This window comes from Pogoniulus pusillus, chromosome 38, assembly GCF_015220805.1.
Source record: "Pogoniulus pusillus isolate bPogPus1 chromosome 38, bPogPus1.pri, whole genome shotgun sequence".
Taxonomy (NCBI): Eukaryota; Metazoa; Chordata; class Aves; order Piciformes; family Lybiidae; genus Pogoniulus; species Pogoniulus pusillus.
Window position 1 is genome coordinate 1,017,381 of NC_087301.1, and position 20,162 is coordinate 1,037,542.

Consider the following 20,162-nt stretch of genomic DNA (forward strand, 5'->3'; position numbering starts at 1 on the left):
CCCAGGGCTTGGAGGCAGCGATGCTCTTTCTGTTGCCAAGGCTTTTCCCCTCAAATCCTTGCCTAGTCCTTCCCCTCACATCCTTCCAAGCCTGCCTGGGGTGGTGTGGGCAGCCACACCTCGGGGCTGTGGCTTCTCAGCCCAGCTTTGGGGCCAGGGCTGCTGCTGTTCTCCAGTCAGAACTCAGTGTCCTGCAGTCCATTTGCCCAAGGGAACACTTACAGCACTGACCTTAAGGAGCAATTTCAGGCAAGCAGAGAGCAGCTCAATTGTTCATAAACCTGACATTTATGTCTCAGAGATTCTTTCTCTGCAGGATGCACTGCTCTTTATGATTTTATCAAATAAAATGCCCCTTCACCCCCAACCAACCTCTTTCTCCTTCCCTGATGTTTTGGGTTGTGGTATTTTTAGGGCAATCATCACAAACAGAGAGCTTGAAGGCATCTGCCTGTCCTCAATACTGCAGTGCAGAGAGGTTTAGGGAAGTGGTTGTGTATGCATTAGCTGGTGTGGATGGTTAAGACTGTGCTTTGGTCCTCTAATGTAGGTAATTACTGAGCAGGGATTAGAGGCTTGCACTTGGCTGGCGTAGAGAAATGGAGTATTAAATGTAAACAGATCAAACTACCTGATGGACCCTGAAAGTTTATTCCTGTGGTTTCCAGGGCTCTGCAGAAAAGCTTCCCCTGCTTTCAGATCATTTCCCTCTCCTGCACGAGGATGAAGCCCTGGCCACACAGTGGGTTTATAAGCATCAGTGTTATCCCAAAATAGCTGCTCCCTGGGGGCAGGATAACTTGCTGGAATACAGGGAGAATACCTTCAGCTTCTTGCTTCTCTTCACCTGGAGCAAAGGCAGTGCCTGCATCCAGATGTCCTTCTATGAGAGCATCCTGTGACATGGGACAGCAGGGACCTGAGATGAGGTGTCCTGTTGTTAGCTGTCATCTTCCCTCCCTTCGTGCCCGTCCTGTTCACCAGCTCCTTCCTTTTGCCACAGAAGGACAAGGGGTAACAGGCACAAACTTGAACAGAAGTTCCATCCAAACATGAGGAGGAGCTTCTTGAATTGAAGGGTGCTGGAGCCCTGAGGCAGGCTGCCTAGAGAGGTGGTGGAGTCTCCATCTCTGGAGCCATTCCAAACCCACCTGGACGTGTTCCCGTGTGACCTTCTGTAGTTGAGGCTGGCTTGAAGGGTGCTTGGACTTGGTGCTGTCCAGAGATCCCTCCCAAGCCCTGCTGTGACACCCACTGGCTGAACAGTCACCACTGGCTCTGCTGACCAGGGCACCTTCTAGCTAGTCTGTTAGTACCGTCTCTGAGTGGAGGACTTGCTACCCTGGAAGTGTTAATTAGCCTTCCCCCTCCTCCCTCCCGTGATTTTCCGCCTGGCTCTTTAGAAGATCTCTGAACCAGCAGATCAATGCCTCCTGCTAATCCGCTCTTCAGCAGCTTAGAGAGGCAGCGCGGAGCACTCCCTTTAATTCTGCTCTAACACCTCTGCTAATCATCCTTTGCAGCCCCCGGGCCCTGGGTGGGCAGCGAGGGGAGAGGCTGGATGGGGAGCGCAGCAGACGCTCATTTACACCCAGCTTAGGGCCTTGGAAGGATCTGCACACTGCTGAGAGTGCAGTGGTGGAAAAGGTGCAGAGCAAGGAGGGGAAGATCCCTTGGGATAAGGAATGTGGTGGCAGCTTGCAAGTCATGCAAGAGAGGAGGGAGCTCTGTCTCCATTTGAATGCTGCTTCCCAGTAGGTTTGCCTCCCATCTTGTCCTCTTCAGCAGAAGCTGGAGATAAAAGTCGTTGTAAACCTGCAGAGCAGTAAATGCTCCTCTTGGCCTCCACTGCCCCACAGACTCTGAGGGCTTGTTGGTGTGGCTCAGACCCTCAGATCTTGAGGTCTGGACCAAGGTGTCTCTTGAAGCCATCTTCCCTGCAGGCAGGGAGATAGGGAAGGAGCCAGGGGCATGCCGGCATCTCCTGCATGCTGCCATGGTCCTTGTCATACCACCCATCCTCAGGCTCTTTAGGTGACTCCAGCAGGGGGCTGTGGGCACTGGGAGCTCTGCCATCACCTGCCCAGACACTCAGCACCCTGTGCTGTGTCCATCCTCCCCTCCACGGGAACAAGACTATCCTGGGGTCACTTGGCTTTGGTGCATCCTGGCAGCCCCACACGATGCCAGAGAAGCAGAAACCCTACAAAGCAAAAACTGCAAATGTTGGACAGAGTTCTCTGTAGGTGACAGTGATCACAGAATCATAGGGTGGTTTGGGTTGGGGGGGCCTTTAGAGATCATCTACTCCAGCTGTCCTGCGGTGTGAAGGGACATCTTAACTAGACCAGATCCCTGCTGTCCCTAGCCATGGAACCACAGAATGATGGAATGGATTGAGTTGGAAAGGACTTAAAGATCTCTAAGTTCCAGCCCCTCTGCCATGGGCAGGGACACCTCACATCTTAGAGTCATAGAATTGTTTTGGTGGGAGGAGACCTCTAAGATCAGCAAGTCCAGATAGCAGCTGGAGGCCACCATGGCCATCAAACCCTGTCCCACAGAACCATGGCCACATGTTTCTAGAACACCTCCAGGGATGGGGACTCCACCACCTCCATGGCTACCCTGTTCCAATCTCTGACCACTCTTGCAGCAAAGTTGTTCTTAATCTCTGACCTAACCCTCACCTGGCACAATTTCAGGCCATTTCCTCTCCTTCCATCACCTCATACTAGGAGAAGAGGCCAACCCCCACCTCTCTCCAACCTCCTGTCAGGCAGCTGTAGGCAGCAATGAGGTCTCTCATCCTCCCTCAGACTAAACACCTCCAGTTCCCTCAGCTGCTGCTCACCAGCTCTATTCTCCAGCCCCTTCACCACTTTTGTTGTCCTTCTCTGGCCACCCTGCAGCACCTCAGTGCCTTTCCCAGAGCAAGGAGCCATTAGTTTGACTCATTGCCTGGCGCAGGACAGGTCTAGCAGCAGGCACATCTCCTCTGCTGAGAAGACACTGGCCTGGATTTAGCTCTGAGGACCTTAATAAGCCTTTCAATCACCAACTGCTGTGCTCCAGCTAGGTGGTTGGGCGCAGAGGCCCACGTGGAGGCTTGCTAATGAGCTGTGCTGCCAGAGCCAGGAGGAGCCAACTCTACAGGGAGTTTGCACTTTCAGGTTTCCATTCCCTTTCGCCGCTACCCAAGTTCAGTGGCAGCGAACTGCAGATTTCTCTGAGGCTTCTCAACAAACAATTTACAGTGTAAATATATTTGTTGGCATGCAAATCAGCCTGCATTATGAGTCTTGATTAATATTATAATGTGTTGATGAAAGCCTCTAAGTGGTTCTTGGAACTGAAGTTCCTAGACAAAGATCGGCTGTTTGGGTGCTCGGCGTTTGAGGAGCATTAGGTTGGGGTGGGGTTTGCTTTCTTTTGGGGTTTTCCCTCCCAGTGTCTGGTGCTTAATGGATTATTTCTTTCCCCCTCCCTCCTTTTCAGGCACTGAGCGTGAAGCAGCAGTGGCACACTTCAGACTGTGCCATTAATTAGCGTAACCAAGCTCTTCCCCACACCCCAACCCCTGCCTGCTCCTCATCCTCTGTGTAAGAGGGATGACGTTGCCCTCCACATCACTGCAGGGTGGTCCTCAGTCCATGCTGCTGGTTTTAGAGTCATAGAATGATTAAGGTTGGAAAAGACCTCTAAGATCATCCCTGGACACATGATGAGGGGAGACCTTTTGGCTCTCTGCAGCCCTGAAGGGAGCTTGTAGTGAGGTGAAGATCAGTCTCCTTTCCCTAATGCTGGGTGATGGAACAAGAAGGAACAGCCTGAAATTATGCCAGGGGAGGGTTAGGTTGGAGATGAGGAACAATTTCTTTGCTGCAAGAGTGGTCAGGGATTGGAACAGGTTGCCCAGGGAGGTGGTGGAGTCCCCATCCCTGGAGGTGGTCACATCCCTGGAGGTGTTCAGGAAATGTGTGGCCATGGCACTTTGGTTTAATGGCCATGGTGGGGTTGGGTTGCTGGTTGGACTCAATGATCTTGCAGGTATTTTCCAGTCAAAACCAATGTTGTGGTTGTGTTCTGTGCCCCTGCTTAGTACAGGGAGTTGTTGGACTAAATGACCTCTAGAGCTGCCTTCCAACCCAGTGCATTCTCTGGTTCTGTGGTTCAATGTTCATCAAGGCAACCATCAACCCTTGGTGGTGCTGGAATTGTATCTGCAGGTGATGAGGACAGTGTGGATGATGCCAGGGAGGATACAGGCTGGGATACAGAGTTACTAGCATTTCCTAGCTGGGCTGCTACCTAGAGCAGCCAGTCAGTGTCTCGTCCAGAGCAGTGGAGCTAATGAGGCTTGATTGCCTCTGGAGATGTCCCCAGGGACTGTGTTCCCAGGGGGCCTCTCTGGAGCAGAGGAAGGTTTGTGATCAGTCCCATGAATCCATCTCCTTCCCCTCTGAGGAGATTCCCAGTGCTTCCCAGGACCCAACAGTTCTGATGTGACATCTTCCCCACTGGGCAGTGCCACACAGCACCAAAAGGTGTGATGGGGGTGCTGGGTGCACCTATCCCACCTCTTGCTGCTCTTTCCTCTGCTCCATCCTTCACGATAGATCCTGAAGCACCTGAAAACTTAATCTCTTCTTTCAGCTTATCCTCCTCACCCAATGTGGGTTGCTCCAGGTACTGGGTAGCCCCAGGGAAGGAGGATGCATTTCCAGCCCTGCTCTTGCGTTTGCCTGTGGTGACAGGCTTCAGCAGTTGTCCCCTCTCTGTCTGTTATGATGCCTGCTCCTCTTGCCATTTTCATCCTACCCTTTGGAGCTGAGCTCCCAAAGGTGTCAGGACAAATGCCACTCTCATCAGCATGGATGTGCTGGGAAATGATGTCCGGGCAGGTGGGAGAGGGGAGAAAAGGCAAGAGGACAAAAATAAGCCTCTTTAGCTGGCAGCAGAGGAGGGTTTTAGTGACAGCCTCAAGTTTTGATCTTTGTTAACTGCTGTTTTGCTCAGAGAGTGACAGGGAGCTCCACAGAATACTGAGGTTTGTGCTTGTACCACTCTGGAGAGCTGTGCAGGTGCACTCCAAGCTCTCCTGCCTCGAGGAAAGGGCACTCTTGGGGGGGGCAGAATCTTGTGCTCAAGGCAGCTCCTGGCTTTGCTTCACTCCATCTCTGTGTAGTCCAGAGTGTTTTCCTGCCACAGCTTGTGGTGTGTCTGACCACCCCTGGGGAAGCAAGGTGACATGACCATGACCACCCTGCTCATTGCCCAGCAAGCGTGGCAGCTTGTGCTCGGATTTGGAGCTGAACTGGGCAGGGGCAGCACAGGCAGCGACCGAGGAGAGCAGGAGAAGGGGACAGAAAAAGAGCGAGCCAGCACACGCCTGCCTGAGGAGAACATGTTGCCTTCTTCCCCCCCCTTCCCTTTCCTTTTTTCTGAAAGCAGCTGTGCCTTTTTCCAGCACTTTTAAATGGTTGCCAGGGAAACAGAGCAAGGGAGAGTGGAAAGGTTAGATGGATATTGGACGAGGCTAATGCACTTGTTTCAACCAAGAATTGACAGGTGCTTAGGACACCCAAGGTCCTGAGAGCTCCTCATTTGCATGGCTCCGTTGCAGAGCCTGGAGTCCCTCCCTACTGCTGTTAATTGTGTTTTAATCATTTGCAAATGATAATCCATCTCCATCGGGGGATCTCTAATGCTGGGTTTATGGAGCGCAGCCACATGTTCCTTGGCCCTTTCGGGACACCGGGCATGAAATATTGGGTACCTTGGGCCCTGCTGGCACAGGTGGTCTGGCTTGAAGGGACCTGGCTGCGTGGCAAAGGTCCCAGTGGAAAAGGTGAGGATGACATCTGGATGGCCCCAATGTGCTGTGCTAACATGTGGGGGAGAAGCTATTGAGGGAGCTGCTTGTGAGCATCATCAGCTGCTCCTCCTGCGAGGAGCCTGACTCGGCAGAGTTGGCAATGCGCAAACCCGCTTAGGGCATCCCCTCGCTTACTGGCTCATCCTCATCCTTGGTACTGGTGTTGGCAGAGCTCCTGGCAGCTCTCTGCCCACCAGCAGATCCCATCCAGCCCCACAGGGTTGCTGGGACCCGTAGCTGTTGGGTGTTTGCAGCACTGCTTGGCTACTTCACCTTCCTGCAGGCTGAAACCCGAAGGCTGACTCGCTGTGGATTTTTGTCACCACTGCAGTGCTCAGAGGGCTTTTTCCACCCCCTTCTGCTTCAGGATTTGTTTTTGTTTCACGTCTGTCTTGTCTAAAATAGCAGCTTCATCTGTGGAATAACCAAGGGGCCCTAAACTAGGCTGTTCAGGATGAGCGTCACATCTGGTATTTGCAAAACACAGGCAGCAATAAATAGCTCCAGTGTCGTAAAGCTCAGCTCTGGAGAGGCAAGGGTGGCTGGTGAGGTTTATGGCTTTTGGGTGTTTTAGTGTTCTCCTGGGGAGGGCAGACTGGTATTGATTGAAAAAACCCAGCATAAACCCCCCCTTGTGCTTGTGGAGATGGAGAGGATTGATGGTGTGATGCTGAGGGCTGGGGGAGCCCAGCTCTGCTTCTGGTGCCATGCAGCTCATCCTGCAGCCCCATGCAGATCCATCACCTCCCAGGATGGAGGAGAGGACATCCTCCCACTTGGGGATTTCCAGGGAGACAGAATCACACAGGGGCACAGAACTGTTTTGGTTGGAAGAGATCTCAAGCCCAACCATCAATGTCACACCACTGTGGCCGTTAAACCCTGTCCCAGAGTGCCATGGCCACACCTTTCTTCTCATTCTATCGCCTGACCAGCCCCACCTCACTCCAGCCTCTGTTCTGGGAGCTGTAGAGAGCAGCCTCCTCTTCTCCAGATGAAGCAATCCCAGATCCCTCAGCTGCTTCGCAACAGACCTTTTATCCAGACCCTTCACCAGCTTCATTGCTCTTCTCTGGGCACACTCCAGGCCCCTGATACCTCTCTGGGAGTGAGTGGTCCAAAACCAAATCTAGTACTCGATGTGTGGCCTCACCAGTGACAAATACAGGGGCAGGATCACTTCCCTTCTGCTGCTGGCCACACTATTCCTGATCTGGGCCAGGATGCTGCTGGCCTTCTTGGCCACCTGAGACCTTCTGAAATGCCTGCAGGAGACCTCCTCAAGCTAAGTCGGAGCCAGGCTGTGGAAGACAGCAGCCTGCTTTTCTCTGAGCTGTCATGAGGTGGGGAGTGAACAGGGCTCAGTCCTTGCCCAGAGCCACAAACAGAGCTGCTCGCTGATCCCTCTTGTCAGCAGCCTCCCGAGCCTGCCGCCTCTCCATCACGGCTGAGTGACGGGTACCAGGCCAGCACGGGGATGAGCAGCACTCACATCCCTATTATGACATTGTCGGTGTCACAGCTGAGTGTGAGGGACTCACCAAATGTCACTTCAGGTATCAGAAAATGACTGTGTCTGCCACGCCGTGGTTGCTGAGCCCACGTGCTCCTCTCCCCATCAGGCCTGCCTGGGAGGGGGGCAGAGGGGAGGGGGGAGGCCTCTGCCTTTCACTATCATCTCAGCTTTGGTGTTTTCAGAGCAAAAGGGGGATTTTTAGTCCTGGTGCCAGGAGCCAGACTGACAGCCCCAGGCTGTGCAGCCCCTCCAGTTATGGCACAAGTACTGACTGAGCTCCACATCTCCCTGCAGGGCTTCTCTCTCTCCAGCCTGCTCTCCCTGCTTTGCTCTGGACCACTGCCTGCACCCTCTGCCCTTCAGGTCTTTCGCAGGCATCTTCCCCTGTGCTTATCAGCAGAGAAGTTAGTTTAGGTCACCAGCTCCATCAGGAGTGATGTCTGAGCATCCAGCACCTCGATGCAACTGCAGCTCCCATCCCTTCCCAGTTGTGCATGGAGCTGCTTTCTCTAGCTGAAGCCTGTTGAGGTAGCTGAGGGTGAGGGTAAGCAGCAGCACCCAAGCTGACCTCAGAGCTGGTTCAGACAGGTTGTCCCTTTCCTGATGTGAGCCTGGATCTTCCAGAAGTGATGAACCTTAAATCATGAGGATGTGTTGTACCCATAGGAGGGGTTCTGGAGGAATCTGGAGGGAGAGCAGCAAAGCAACAAGTGCTGAGCTGCCTGATGGCAAATTGATGTGGGGTTGTGAGCTGGAGCAGGGCTGGTGAGACAACTCCTTGGCACCACTCAGCTCTGGAGCGCCCTAGGGAAATCTTGCACTGGGTTGGGCTCCAAAACTGGCTGCCTCGGGGTGGTGACCTCGTTAGCAGCTCCTTTTTGGTGCCATCCGTCCCTCCCAGTCGCATTGCCTCAGATCGGGCTCGGGTGGTATGTCTGGGCAGTGCCCACCTGAAATCACAGTGCCAGGGCAATGGGCTCCCTGGTGATCCGGCGTCAGACTGCTTAAAAGAGAGATCAACAACTGGAAAGGAGGGAAGGGGGGTGGGGAGAGGAATGATTTATGAGGCTTTGGTTGGCCAAGCAGGGCATTCTCAGCACATTCCAAAGTAATTCAGCATCCTCTGTTCTGCCTGCGGTGGGAGCTGTCGGAGGAGAAAGAAAGGAGGAGAGAAAGGAGAGAAAGAGAAAAACACAAACCCACATCAAGGAGCCAGAAAGCACCTTGATGGGATGCTTAGAGCTTGGAGTTTCTTTTATTTCGCGTTTCTCCCTTCCCGAGGGCTGCTGTCTCCTCTCCCCGGCTCCTCTCTGCGAATCAAACCGCCGCTGTCGGTCGCCGGCTCCGTCTTTCCCGAGGCTTCTCCCCGTGCGCGCCGAGGGGACGCAATCAGCAGCGAGAGCAGCTTGAAGGACACGACGGAGGAGCCGGGAGGGCGATTTTGTAGTGAATAATTTAGTGGGTGAATTTAAAGCTTTTGTTCTCCTCACCAATTACCTGCGAACTGGTACGGGGAAGGCTTTGATGGTACAAATTCGTTTCACCTCCTCTCGGTCTGCCGCCGGAGCCACCTACCTGCTTAGCAGGGTTTGGAGCCATGGCTCTTTCCTCCTTGCCTCCACATCAGTGTGTTTTGGGGTGGGCTAGACCCTGCCCCTCTCTGCAATTAACCTGTCATTTCCTGCGTGAGGATTTAATTGCCGGCACAGAACCGCCTGCGTTGAGCTGGAGCTTGGAGAGGGATGGTTGTAAATGGGGATGATTTGGTGGGGTGAAGGTTTTGGTGCTCCTCGACCTCTGCATGTCCTGGGGAAGGCAGGGGGGGAAGCTGTGCAGCCCTCAGGGTGTTTTGATTTTAGGTGGAAAGGGATGAATCATAGAACCATAGGATGGGTTGGGTTGGAAAAGACCTTAAAGCTCATCCAGTTCCAACCCCTCTGCTATGGGCAGGGACACCTCCCACCAGCCTAGGTTGCTCAAGGCCTCATCCAGCCTGGCCTTGAGCACCTCCAGGGAGGGGGCTCCACAACCTCCCCTGGGTGGCCTGTGCCAGTGTCTCACCATCCTCACTGCAAAGAATTTCTTCATAATCTCCAGTCTCACTCTCCCCTCTCCCAGCTCAAAGCCATTGTCTCTCGTCCTGTCACTCCCAGTCCTTGTCCAGAGTCCCTCCCCAGCTCTTCTGCAGCCCCTTTCAAGGCTGCTCTGAGGTCTCCCCAGAGCCTTCTCTTCTCCAGGCAGAACAACCCCAACTCTCTCAGCTTGTCCCCATAATGGAGGTTCTTCAGCCCTGTGATTTTCTTCATGGCTTCCTCTGGACCCTCTGAAACAATTCATTGCCCTTCTTGTGTTGGGGACACCAGAACTGGACACAGTACTCCAGATAGGATCTCACAGGAGCAGAGCAGAGTGAGAGAATCACTTCCCTTGTCCTGCTGCTCACACTGCTTTGGACACAGCCCAGGGCATGGCTGTCTTCTGAGCTGCAAGCACCCCCGAGTTCTCCACACTGCTCTCAAGCCATTCTCTGCCCAGCCTGTACTTCTGCTTGTAACTGAGCCCACTCAGCTGCAGGACCTTGCACTTGGCCTTGTTGAACTTCATGAGGCAGGCATGGGCTCAGCTCTCAGTGCCGTTCAGATCCCTCTGGGTGGCATTGCTGCGCTCCAGCATGTCAGACTCACAGATTGGTGCCACCTTCAATCTTACTGCAAACCTACAGAGCAGGGAAACAGAGAGATGAGATGGACACAGGGCTGGGATGTCCATGCAGGGGTGAGTGCAGTGTCAGCAGGCTACGATGTGCTGCTTGGATGGTGTACAGATGAGGTCTTCTTCCCCCTTCTCACCCCAGCAGCTCTCTCCTTGCACCATCAAGAGGCTTTTCCCTGCGCTGGTGTGGATGGTGGAATCCAAACCTCTTTGCCTGCTCTTCGTTCCGCTGGGATTTTCCCAAAGTGCATGTGAAGGAGGCTGCAGCCTGCCCAAAAGAGAGCCACGTGAAATGAAGTTGTATCACACTCTGAGATCAAATTATCCTGCTTGGCTTCCAGGGAGAGAGGACTCACTGCAGCCCCGTGTGAGAGCTGGCTGCCTCCTCCTCCTCCTCATCTCCGTTTATATCCCTGGTCCCCTGGCAGAGGCAGCCAATGCTCACTCATCAGGGCTTGCTCTCTGTGCTAATGGCCCTCTATAAATAAGCCCCAGGAACAGTGATAGAGAACAATCATAAAAGGCAGGCGCATAAATTAGAGGCGATGCTGTAATAAACCAGACAAGCCCTTCACTGAGGCCTTTATGTTTCTCCTTGAGTCGGCAGCTTTGCCAGCAGAAAATGATTCCTGCATGTCTTGGCCCGGGCCTCTGCCTCCCTGCTCTGGGGGGTGTGGGAGCAGGTGGCAGAAATTGTTGCCACTGCCAATGTTTTTAGCATTACAGGTGAAAAAAACCTCAGGAATTTCCCAGAGCTGCTCTCAGCTGTTGGTGAGACCCATCACAGGATCACAGAACAGCAAGGGTTGGAAAGGACCTCAAAAGATCACTGAGTCCAACCCCCCTGCCACAATAGGTCACAAAGGAACACATCCAGACAGGTTTTGAATGTCTCAGAGAAGGAAGGTCCAGAGGAGGCCACAGAGATGATCAGAGGGCTGGAGAACCCCCCTGTGGGGACAGGCTGAGGCAGCTGGGGCTGTGCAGCCTGCAGAAGGTTCCAGGGAGACCTTACAGCAGCCTTCCAGTACCTGAGGGGGGCTGCAGGAGGGGAGGGGGGCTTCTGACAAGGGCTGGGAGTGACAGGACAAGAGGCAATGGCTTTGAGATGGAAGAGGGGAGAGTGAGAGTGGAGATGGGGAAGGAATTCTTTACAGTGAGGGTGGGGAGACACTGGCACAGGCTGCCCAGGGAGGTTGTGGATGACCTCTCTGTAAAGGTGTTCAGGGCCAGGCTGGATGAGGCCTTGAGCAAGCTGTGCTGGTGGGAGGTGTCCCTGCCCATGGCATGGGATTGGAACTCGATGATCTTCAGGGTCCCTTCCACTCCAAACCATTCTGTGGTTCTGTGATTGTGATTTTATGACTCTTTGATTCTGTGATTCTGTAATTCCCTTACTCAAGTCCTTAGGGTGGCAACAGAGCTGTGGATTAATGATCTAAAGTGGTTTTCATAGAATCACAGAATGTCAGGGGTTGGAAGAGGCCTTGGAAGCTCATCTGGTCCTGCCCCCTGCCAGAGCAGCATCACCCAGAGCAGACCACACTGGAATGCATCCAGATGGTTCTGTAAATTGGCAGAGAGGGAGACTCCACAACCTCCTTCCCTCCCTTTCTCAGGGTCACATGGAGCCCCCTCTGCCTCAGCTTCCATCCATTGGCCCTTGTCCTGTCACTGGGCATCACCCAGCAGAGGTGGGTGCCATCCTCCTGACACTCACCCTTTACATATTTATAAACAGGAGTGAGCTCACTCCTTCGTCTCCTCTCCAAGCTCCAAGCCCAGACTCCCTCAGGCTCTCCTCATAAGGAAGTTGTTCAGCTTCCTAAATCATCTTCATGGCTGGACTCTCTCAAGCAGCTCCCTGGTCTTGAGCTGGGGGGCTTTGGCCACTCCATGTAGCTTTTGGCTAGCTGTGAATGAAATGTAATGCCCTTGTGTGGCTGAGATAGCCAAGAGCCCAGCCCCGTGCCTCTAGAGACAGGTGGAAGTTGCTACATTCACCCCAGTGAACTGTGGCCCAAGCTGATGGTCCTGGGGGGAGATGCTGATGCATGAAACAGCATCAAGATGGGGTGGCTGGAGAAGCACACTTGGTACCTCGGGAAGGCTCTGCCTCTCCCTTTGCCCCGAGCGTCTGCTGGCTGCAGGGGCAGAGCAGTGCTGGCCTGTGTGCTGCCTGCCGTGCCTCTGGACTGCTGCACACACCACACCGAAGCTCCTGCTCTCCTGGAGAGGTCACAGCTGTCTCTTCACATCATGTCCTGCATGGCTGAGCTGCCTGCTCCTGAAGTACAACTTCCCATGCTGGAGTGGTCTGGGAGATGCAGCAAGTCATGCTGCGGGCATGGAGTCATCCAGGGCCTTGGTTCATGCTCCACAAGGGGCAGGAGCTGGTCTCAAGGGTTTTTTTGGTGAGGTCACACCTGCTCAGTTTGCTCCCAAGCCCTGTTTGGAGATGCTGAGAGCTGGTAGTGAGGGTACAAACTCCTGCCCCAGGTTTTCAGCTTGCTTTGAAGCCTGCTTGCAGTGCTAACAAACCCCCACCTGGCATATTGGAGACAGGGACGTGGCAGCAGGTTCCTCTGGCAGGGGGTTGTGGAGACAACAAGGAGGGCTGTAGGTGTCAGCTCACTGTTTGAGGGTCAGAGCAACCTGCAGGCCTGTGCTGAGCTTTGAGATGAACCTGTGGCTGGCCACACGTACAGCTCTGCAGCAGCATTGATGTAAGGTGGGGAAGGTGCTGGGTGGAGTTACACCTGCCTGGGGGCAGCCCCTGGTGCTTGAGGATCTTCTCTCCCCCGATGGCTCTGCAGAGATGACAGAATCACAGAAGGTTAGAGGCTGGAAGGGAACCTCAAAAGATCACAGCATCGGAGGATGTTAGGGGCTGGAAGGGACCCGAAGAGATCATCCAGTCTGACCCTCCTGCCAGAGCAGGTTGTAGCAGAAAAGATGGGATGTAGCCCATGCCAGCTGTGTGCATGGCAGTGTGAGGAGGGCAGAGGGGAAGGGATGGGGTATGGAAGGAGAGGAGGCAGATGGAGCATAAAGGGAGGGATGTGGAAAGAGGGTGAGCAGGTGAGCTCCGCTGCCTGCTCCCTGCTCCCCCTCGTGTTCAGCCGCACATATTTCTCCGTCACTCTCCCGATGGTCCTCTCCGAGTTAGTTCAGGGATGTTCCCTCTTTGCCTGCCAGTCCGTGCCGCAGCAGGCAGGCGCCCACCGAGCAGCCTTGCTGCCCCCCGCCGCTGCCGCCTCTCCCTTCCCCCGGAGAAGCTGCAGCGCTGTCCCGGTGCGCGGACAGGCTCCTCCGAGAGCCAGAAACCCTTAGGTTCCATTGTGCAGGGAGAAGGAATTGCCACAGGCGTGCCACAGTGGATCCGCCCCGGTGCTGCTCAGGCGGCTGCTGAGCTCCCTCAAGGGGCAGAGGCCCGGGTGTGCCATGCCATGCTGTGCCATGCCACGCTGTGCCGTGCTGGTGCAGCACTGCTTCGGCTCCCTCGAGGAGCAGAGCTATGTGCCATGCCATGCTGTGCCGTGCCATGCTGTGCCATGCTGGTGCACCATCAGTTCCCTCCTGAGACTGCCTGGCTGCTCCCAGACACCATCGCTGCTGCTCATCAGCCCCTCGCTGGTCTCGCAGAGGGTCGTTTTCCACTCCAGTTCCTCTGCCATCCTTTGGATGTCGCCCTCCAGCCCCCAGCTCTCTGCTCTGCTCTTCCTCATGCCAGCTGGGACTGAACAGGACGGCAGCTGCCCTGGGGGACTGTGTGCCCACGTCACCTGTCAGCATGTCCTTGGTAAAATATGTATTTGAGGCTGCTGGGTGCTAATTTGCAAGGCTCATTACTCAAAGGAAACATGGAAATGGCTGTCCATAAAGCAGAGCCTTTGTCCCTGCCTCCCCCTCCGTCCTCATGCCCCATGCCAGGTATAGGCTTCCTGTCACGCCTGGGAGCCACCAGCAAGGATTTATTGATGGGCACCGCGGCCCCAGCTTGCATTTCAATTGTGTTACCCTCGGCCTGTGCCCAGAATAAACTCAGTGCCTGTTGTCTTGTCCTCATCTCATCTCTCCAGATGAATGTGCCAGGAGAGATGTGGGTTTGTGGTTTCCCCAAGAGGGACCTTTGTGCTTTGCCACCTCCTTTCCTCCTGTCCGGTCTGCATGGATCAGCAGATTCCCTCAGAGAATCACAGAATAGTTTAGGTTGAAAAAGACCTTCAAGATCATCAAGTCCAACCATTAACCCTACTCTGCCATGTCCTCCACTAAGCTATGTCCCCAGGCACCACATATGCATGGCTTTTAAACACCCCCAGGGATGGCGACTGCACCACCTCCCTGGGCAATGCTCTCCTGATGCTGGACAACCTTCTCAGTGATTTTTGTCCCCTAATGTCCAGACTGAACCTTCCCTGGTGCAGCTTAAAGCCATTCCCTCTTGGCCTGCCACTTGTTACTTGGGAGTGAGACCAGCACCCATCTCATGACCACCTCCTTTCGGGGAGCTGTACAGAGCCAGAAGGTCTCTCCTCGCCCTCCTCTTCTCCAGACTAAACAGCCTCAGTTGCCCAGTGCAGGCAATGACTCCTAGAATCACAACATCACAGAAACATGCAGGGTGGTAAAGTGCCTCAGGCTCACCAAGTCCAGCTGATACCCCTACTCTGCAAGTTTCACCCTGGACCATATCCCCAAGCACCACATCCCAACGGCTTTTAAACTCATGCAGGGTTGGTGACTCCAGCAACTCCTGGGCAGCTCATTCCAGAGCCTGACCACTCCTGCTGGGAAAAGTTTTCTCCTAATATCTACTCTAAACCTATCCAGTCACAGCTTGAGGCCATTCCCTCTTGTTCTATCACTAATTACTGTGGAAGAGACCAGTGCCAACCTCTCCACAATGTCCTTTTAGGTAGCTGTAGGCAGGGATGAGCTCTTGTTTTGTGAGGCTTCTCTCAGGAAGCACAGTGCTTGGCTACCTTGGCCAAGCAGAGAAACACAGAATCAACCAGGCTGGAAGAGACCTCCAAGATCACCCTTGTCCTGTGCATCTCCATCACTTTATGTCTTGGTTTTCATCCTGTAGGAGCTCCCTCTTGGACCCTCAAAACCCACAGAGAGGGCAGGCATTGGCCTTGCCATGACCAGCTCTGTGCTGCTGGGGTGAAAGGTAGAATCTGGGGCCTGATGAGGTGCTGGAACCAAAACTGGGCTTTTGAGGGCTGGATTTGTTAGGAAGGGTTTACTTTGGATATTAGAACAAATTCTTTGCTGCAAGAGTGGTCTGGGATTGGCACAGGCTGTCCAGGGAGGTGGTGGAGTCCCTGTCCCTGGAGGTGTTCAAGGAACTGTGGCTGAGACACCAGGTAGAAGAGCAACCTGAGAGGAGATCTCAGTATTGATCAATAGCTAAAGGATGGAGATCATGGATGAGGCTGGGCTCTTGTCAGTGGTCCCCAGTGATAGGACAAGGGGCACCTGATGCAAACTGGAACCCAGGAAACTTCTCTTGAATTTAAGATGCAGATTCATTACTGTGAAGGTGCTGGAGCCCTGGAGCAGGCTGCCCAGAGAGGTTTGTGGAGCCTCCTCCTCTGGAGACTTTCAGAAACCACCTGGACACTTTCCTGTGCAGCTTGATCTAGATGAACCTGAGTTATCAGAGAGAGTTTGACTCAATGATCTCTAGAGGTCTTTTCCAGCTCCTACCATTCTGTCATTCCCCAGGCTAGGTTTATCAAGGCTGTTTCTGCCTCTGCCACTAAGACTTCTCAAGGCTGTCACTACCTCTGCCATTAAGGCTCATCAAGGCTGTTTCTACCTCCAAAACAAGTCAGTGATGTGAAAGAAATGCAAGGGTAGGCTGAACATCATGGGAGCCAATGGGGACTCCTGTGCTGACTTCCTTATGGAGCTACTTTACCCTGAGGGACCAGCCACCCAAAGGATGCTGTCTGGAAGCTCCCAGGCACTCGGGGACCAAGTCTATGAATCACAGAATCAGTCAGAGTAGGAAGGGACCACAAGGAGCAGCCAGTTCCAACCCCCCCTGCCATGGGCAGGAACACCCTACCCTAGATCAGGCTGCCCAGAGCCTCAGCCAGCCTGGCCTGAAACACCTCCAGGGATGGGGCCTCAACCACCTCCCTGGGCAACCCATTCCAAGTTCTCACCACTCATCTCCTCATCTCCTCAGTTTTCCCTATCTTTAGCAGGGACATCAGTCTCAGCAGGGTGGGGGAAGTGCAGGAGGCTCCCATCATTACTAATCAGAAAGTGCTTTGGTATTTTTAGGCAGCAGTGGCAGGTATTGATATAATATTGCTGCACCTCATTTGACTTCGCCTTCTCGCTCGCAAGCCCCCTCTTGATCCTGCTACCTGCAGGAGCAGTTAGCTGCTATATTTTATCAGCTGAATATTTCAATTAAATTACTTTGAGGGGAAAGGGAAAAAAAAAAAAAAAAAAAAAAAGAAAGGAGATGGGAGAGGGGAAAAAAAAAAAGAGTGTGTGCAGAAGTTGGGAATGATCACTGTATCAGTCCAACTTCCCCGCGCTCCCAGAAGGTTAATTGAAAGGCAACCATCTTGGTGACGTTCAGACAAATGAGGATAATTATGTGTTCTCCAGCTCTTGGAGAGGTTAATTGCTCAGATGTACGAAGACTTGAAGAACAAAGAAGGAATAAATCAGAAGCAGGGTGATCATCTGATAATGTAATTTGCTGGATCCACGTACCACTCAAACAAATAAACCCCCTAATTGCAGGCAGGAGCGCGGCCGCCGCGGGGGGTTGCTGGGGTCGGGACCCCGGCTCTGGGCGATGCTTTCGGTGGGGGTACCCCTGGGTGAAGTCTTTGGTTGGTTCCTGTTGTCGTCTCAGGGTAGTGGTAACTTCAGCTGGCAAAGGGCTGGGCACGACAGGACAAGGGACAATGGCTTTGAGCTGGGAGAAGGGAGAGTGAGAGTGAAGATTGGGAAGAAACTCTTTAGAGTGAGGGTGGTGAGACACTGGCACAGGCTGCCCAGGGATGTCCCTTCCCTGGAGGCATTTAAGGCCAGTTTGGATGAGGCCTTGAGCAGCGTGGGCTGATAGGAGGTGTCCCTACCCATGGCAGGTGAGTTGTAACTGTATTATTAAGGTCCTTTCCAACCCAAAGCATTTTGTGGGCTATGATTTTGGACCTCAGTACCATCCCAGTGGATTGCCTGGTGATTGGGATGAAGATGCTTGCTCTTTGTCCATCTGTTGTCCCCTTCATCATGCTGGGATGGGCTACACAAGGTGCTAGAAGGAACGCCCAGGCCTGAGGGATGCAGTGTGGAGCAGAGCACTTGGGAAGTGTGGGCTGTGCACAGCAGCAGGCTCCCAGCCAGGATCAAATCCCTCTTCACCTTCCAGCCAGGAGGGTGCTGATTTTTCTCTACTCAGAGCTTAGGGGTGAAACATCTTCATCTGGAATCTTTTTTCCCCCCTCCTCACAGTCTCTGGGGATGTTTGAATTGATTTCCAAGTGAGAAAATGCCTTCCTACCCTAGAGGTGTGAGGAGCCCCTGAGCCTCAGAGTCCAGAGCACTGGTGAGTGGTTTTTCCACCTATCTGCCAGGCCTGTCTGAAATTGCAGTTTAATTCTCTGTGTTTGCTCCTGTATTGTGCATTAAGAGCCAGGCAGTTTATCCAGCAGTCCAGCTGTTTTGAAGATAATTACTACAGAACTCAACCTGATGTAAAATAATCCTCCTGGGCAAGCAGCCAAGAGCCTGAGACTTATCCTCCAAAGACTGAAACCTCTCCATTACCCTTAAGAGCTGCAAAGAGAGGAGCAGGAGTCTCATGACAAATATATTTTTGGTGGTAATTAACAGAGGCTTGGGAGAAGAGTTTTGCTTCCCCCTTTGCTTCTGCCTGGGAGGGTGCTGGGGCCAGGCAGGCCAACCCAGAGTATGAGGACCACTTGCCATGGAGACCTGACCAGGTTTCTACCCAAGTGTGCTGTTGTTTCACCCAGAGACCCATTTTGGGGCAGTCACCTGCAGCCCTTCTGCCACCCCCTTGCTCCTTGCTAACCTGTCCTGCATCAGGGCTGCTCCAGACCAATTTTTCCTTCTTGCAAGCCAGGGACAGATCTGTGATTGTGTCGTTCCAGCTGTACAGGAGATGTTTTATTCAGGCTGTCAACATCCTTTCTTCTTTGGTGGCTCTGGGAAGCTGCTGGAGCTGTGACCACTCTCTCCTTGGGTTGAAAGGCTGCTCACAGAGGTGGTGGAGTCAAAGTCTGCCTGGTTATGTTCCTGTGTGGCCTTCTCTAGGTGAACCTACCTTGGCAGGGGGCTGGATGATGACCTCCAGAGGTCCTTTCCAACCCCTGCCAGTCTGTGACTCTGTGTTTGTGTGAAAGTGGCTCCCTTGCCTGGCCAGGATGGAGGTGGTCACCAGGATGAGTGAATCATAGTGGTTGGAGACTTGAGTAGCTGTGAGTTAATTACTGGTCCTGCCTGCATGGCACCAGTTATTTCTGCCTCTCCCTCTTCTCTGTGGACACCAAAAAACAGCTAAAAGCCCTTGCCAAGCCCAAAACCTCTGCTGCATGCAGGGAAGGCTCCAGGTTCTCAACTCTTTGGGTCTGCTCACACTGCCAGCAATGAGCCCTGAGTTTCTTCTCCTCCTTTTGATTGAAGAACACTAGAAATCAGGCGGGGAGCAGGTGCTGCATTGTGTGAGATGAGTGCTGATTGAATCCGAGCATGGGCACTGATTGAGGTGCGGGGCTCTGCTATGAGCAGGGGGGGCTGCAGCATCATGGCCCTTAATCAGCACCTTCAATGTGGTGATGGTGCTGGAAGCATCTCTCATTGGGTTATATCTTCCCTGATGGGATGTAGAGCAGAGCCCTGGTGTAAGGTAGAGAGGAATTGGGTTTCCCCAGGAAGGAGGCAGCTCTCTGCTGATGGAAACATCAGGAGAGCTGGAGAGGGACTTTTTGTAAGGGCATGTGGTGATAGGATGAGGGGGAATGGTTTGAAACCAGAGCAGGGTAGATTTAGACTGGACATTAGGAAGAAGTTCTTTGCTGTGAGGGTGGTGAGACACTGGAATGTGTTGCTCAGAGAAGTTGTCGATGCCTCATCCCTAGAAGTGTTTAAGAGCAGGCTGGGTATGGCTTTGAACAACCTGATCTGGTGGAAGATGGCCCAGCCCATGGCAGGGGTGCTGGATCTTTAAAGTCCTTTCCAACTCAAGCCATTCTGTGGTTCCTTGATGGTAAGTACCAGTGAATATCAACTGTGTCTTTGGAGAGGAGCTGGGAAGACCTCCCAGCCATCTCCAAACCACAAGGTGGCTTGGTGGCCATGACCAAATTGGAAGTCAGTGTCTGTCAGGGACTGGGGAGGGAGTGATCCCCTGGGTACTGTTTTGGGCAAAGGAAGATGCTTCACTGCACTTCCTCCAGCGTCTGAGTGTTTCCTGGACTGTCTGCGCCTGCTCAGTGCCAGCATCGACTGTGGCTGACGTTAGCATTTCAGTGCCAGCTACTCTGTAAACACCTCCATTGGTCCGCTCTAGCCAGAGGCTTCCTGCCTTAGCCCTTGTGCTGCCACCTCGTATTTCCCTCCCCCTTGCTGCTGACGCTGTCGGGGTGGTGTGTGTCTCCTCAAGCTGGAAGTGAAAGCCATGTGGCATGGACAGGGAGCTTTAGGAGCAAAGGCAAAGCCTCGCTCACTGCAGCAGCTGACTCTGGTGTCTGGATCTGCTCCGTGGGGAGCATTAACTCAGAAAATCCCAGGAATGGCTTTAGGGAGAAGATGTGGTCAGGGAGCAAGGCAGCTTGCCATGCTTCCCATGCAAACTACACTCTGCTTTCATGGAATCATGGGATTGTTTCAGTTGGAAAAGACCTCTAAGAGCTTTGGGCCCAACCCTCAAGCTAACACCTCCATGGCCACTAAACCATCCCCCAAAGCACCATGGCCACACATTTCTTTTAAACACCTCCAGGGACAGTGACTCCACCAGCTCCCTGGGCAGCCTGTTGCAATGCCTGACCA

At 53.4% G+C, this 20,162-nt stretch overlaps 1 protein-coding gene and 1 long non-coding RNA gene across 8 annotated transcripts in view; one reads left to right on the forward strand and one right to left on the reverse strand.

The window, feature by feature from the left end:
• The window catches only part of OPCML (opioid binding protein/cell adhesion molecule like), a 464,999-nt gene that overhangs the window by 422,138 nt on the left and 22,699 nt on the right, over positions 1-20,162 (forward strand). The window lies entirely within an intron of this gene.
• LOC135191173 (uncharacterized) lies at positions 1,510-2,992 on the reverse strand. The gene is made up of 2 exons (XR_010308740.1): positions 2,855-2,992; positions 1,510-2,203 (listed from the first exon to the last, which is right to left on the reverse strand). It is a non-coding gene; the product is annotated as an uncharacterized LOC135191173 (long non-coding RNA).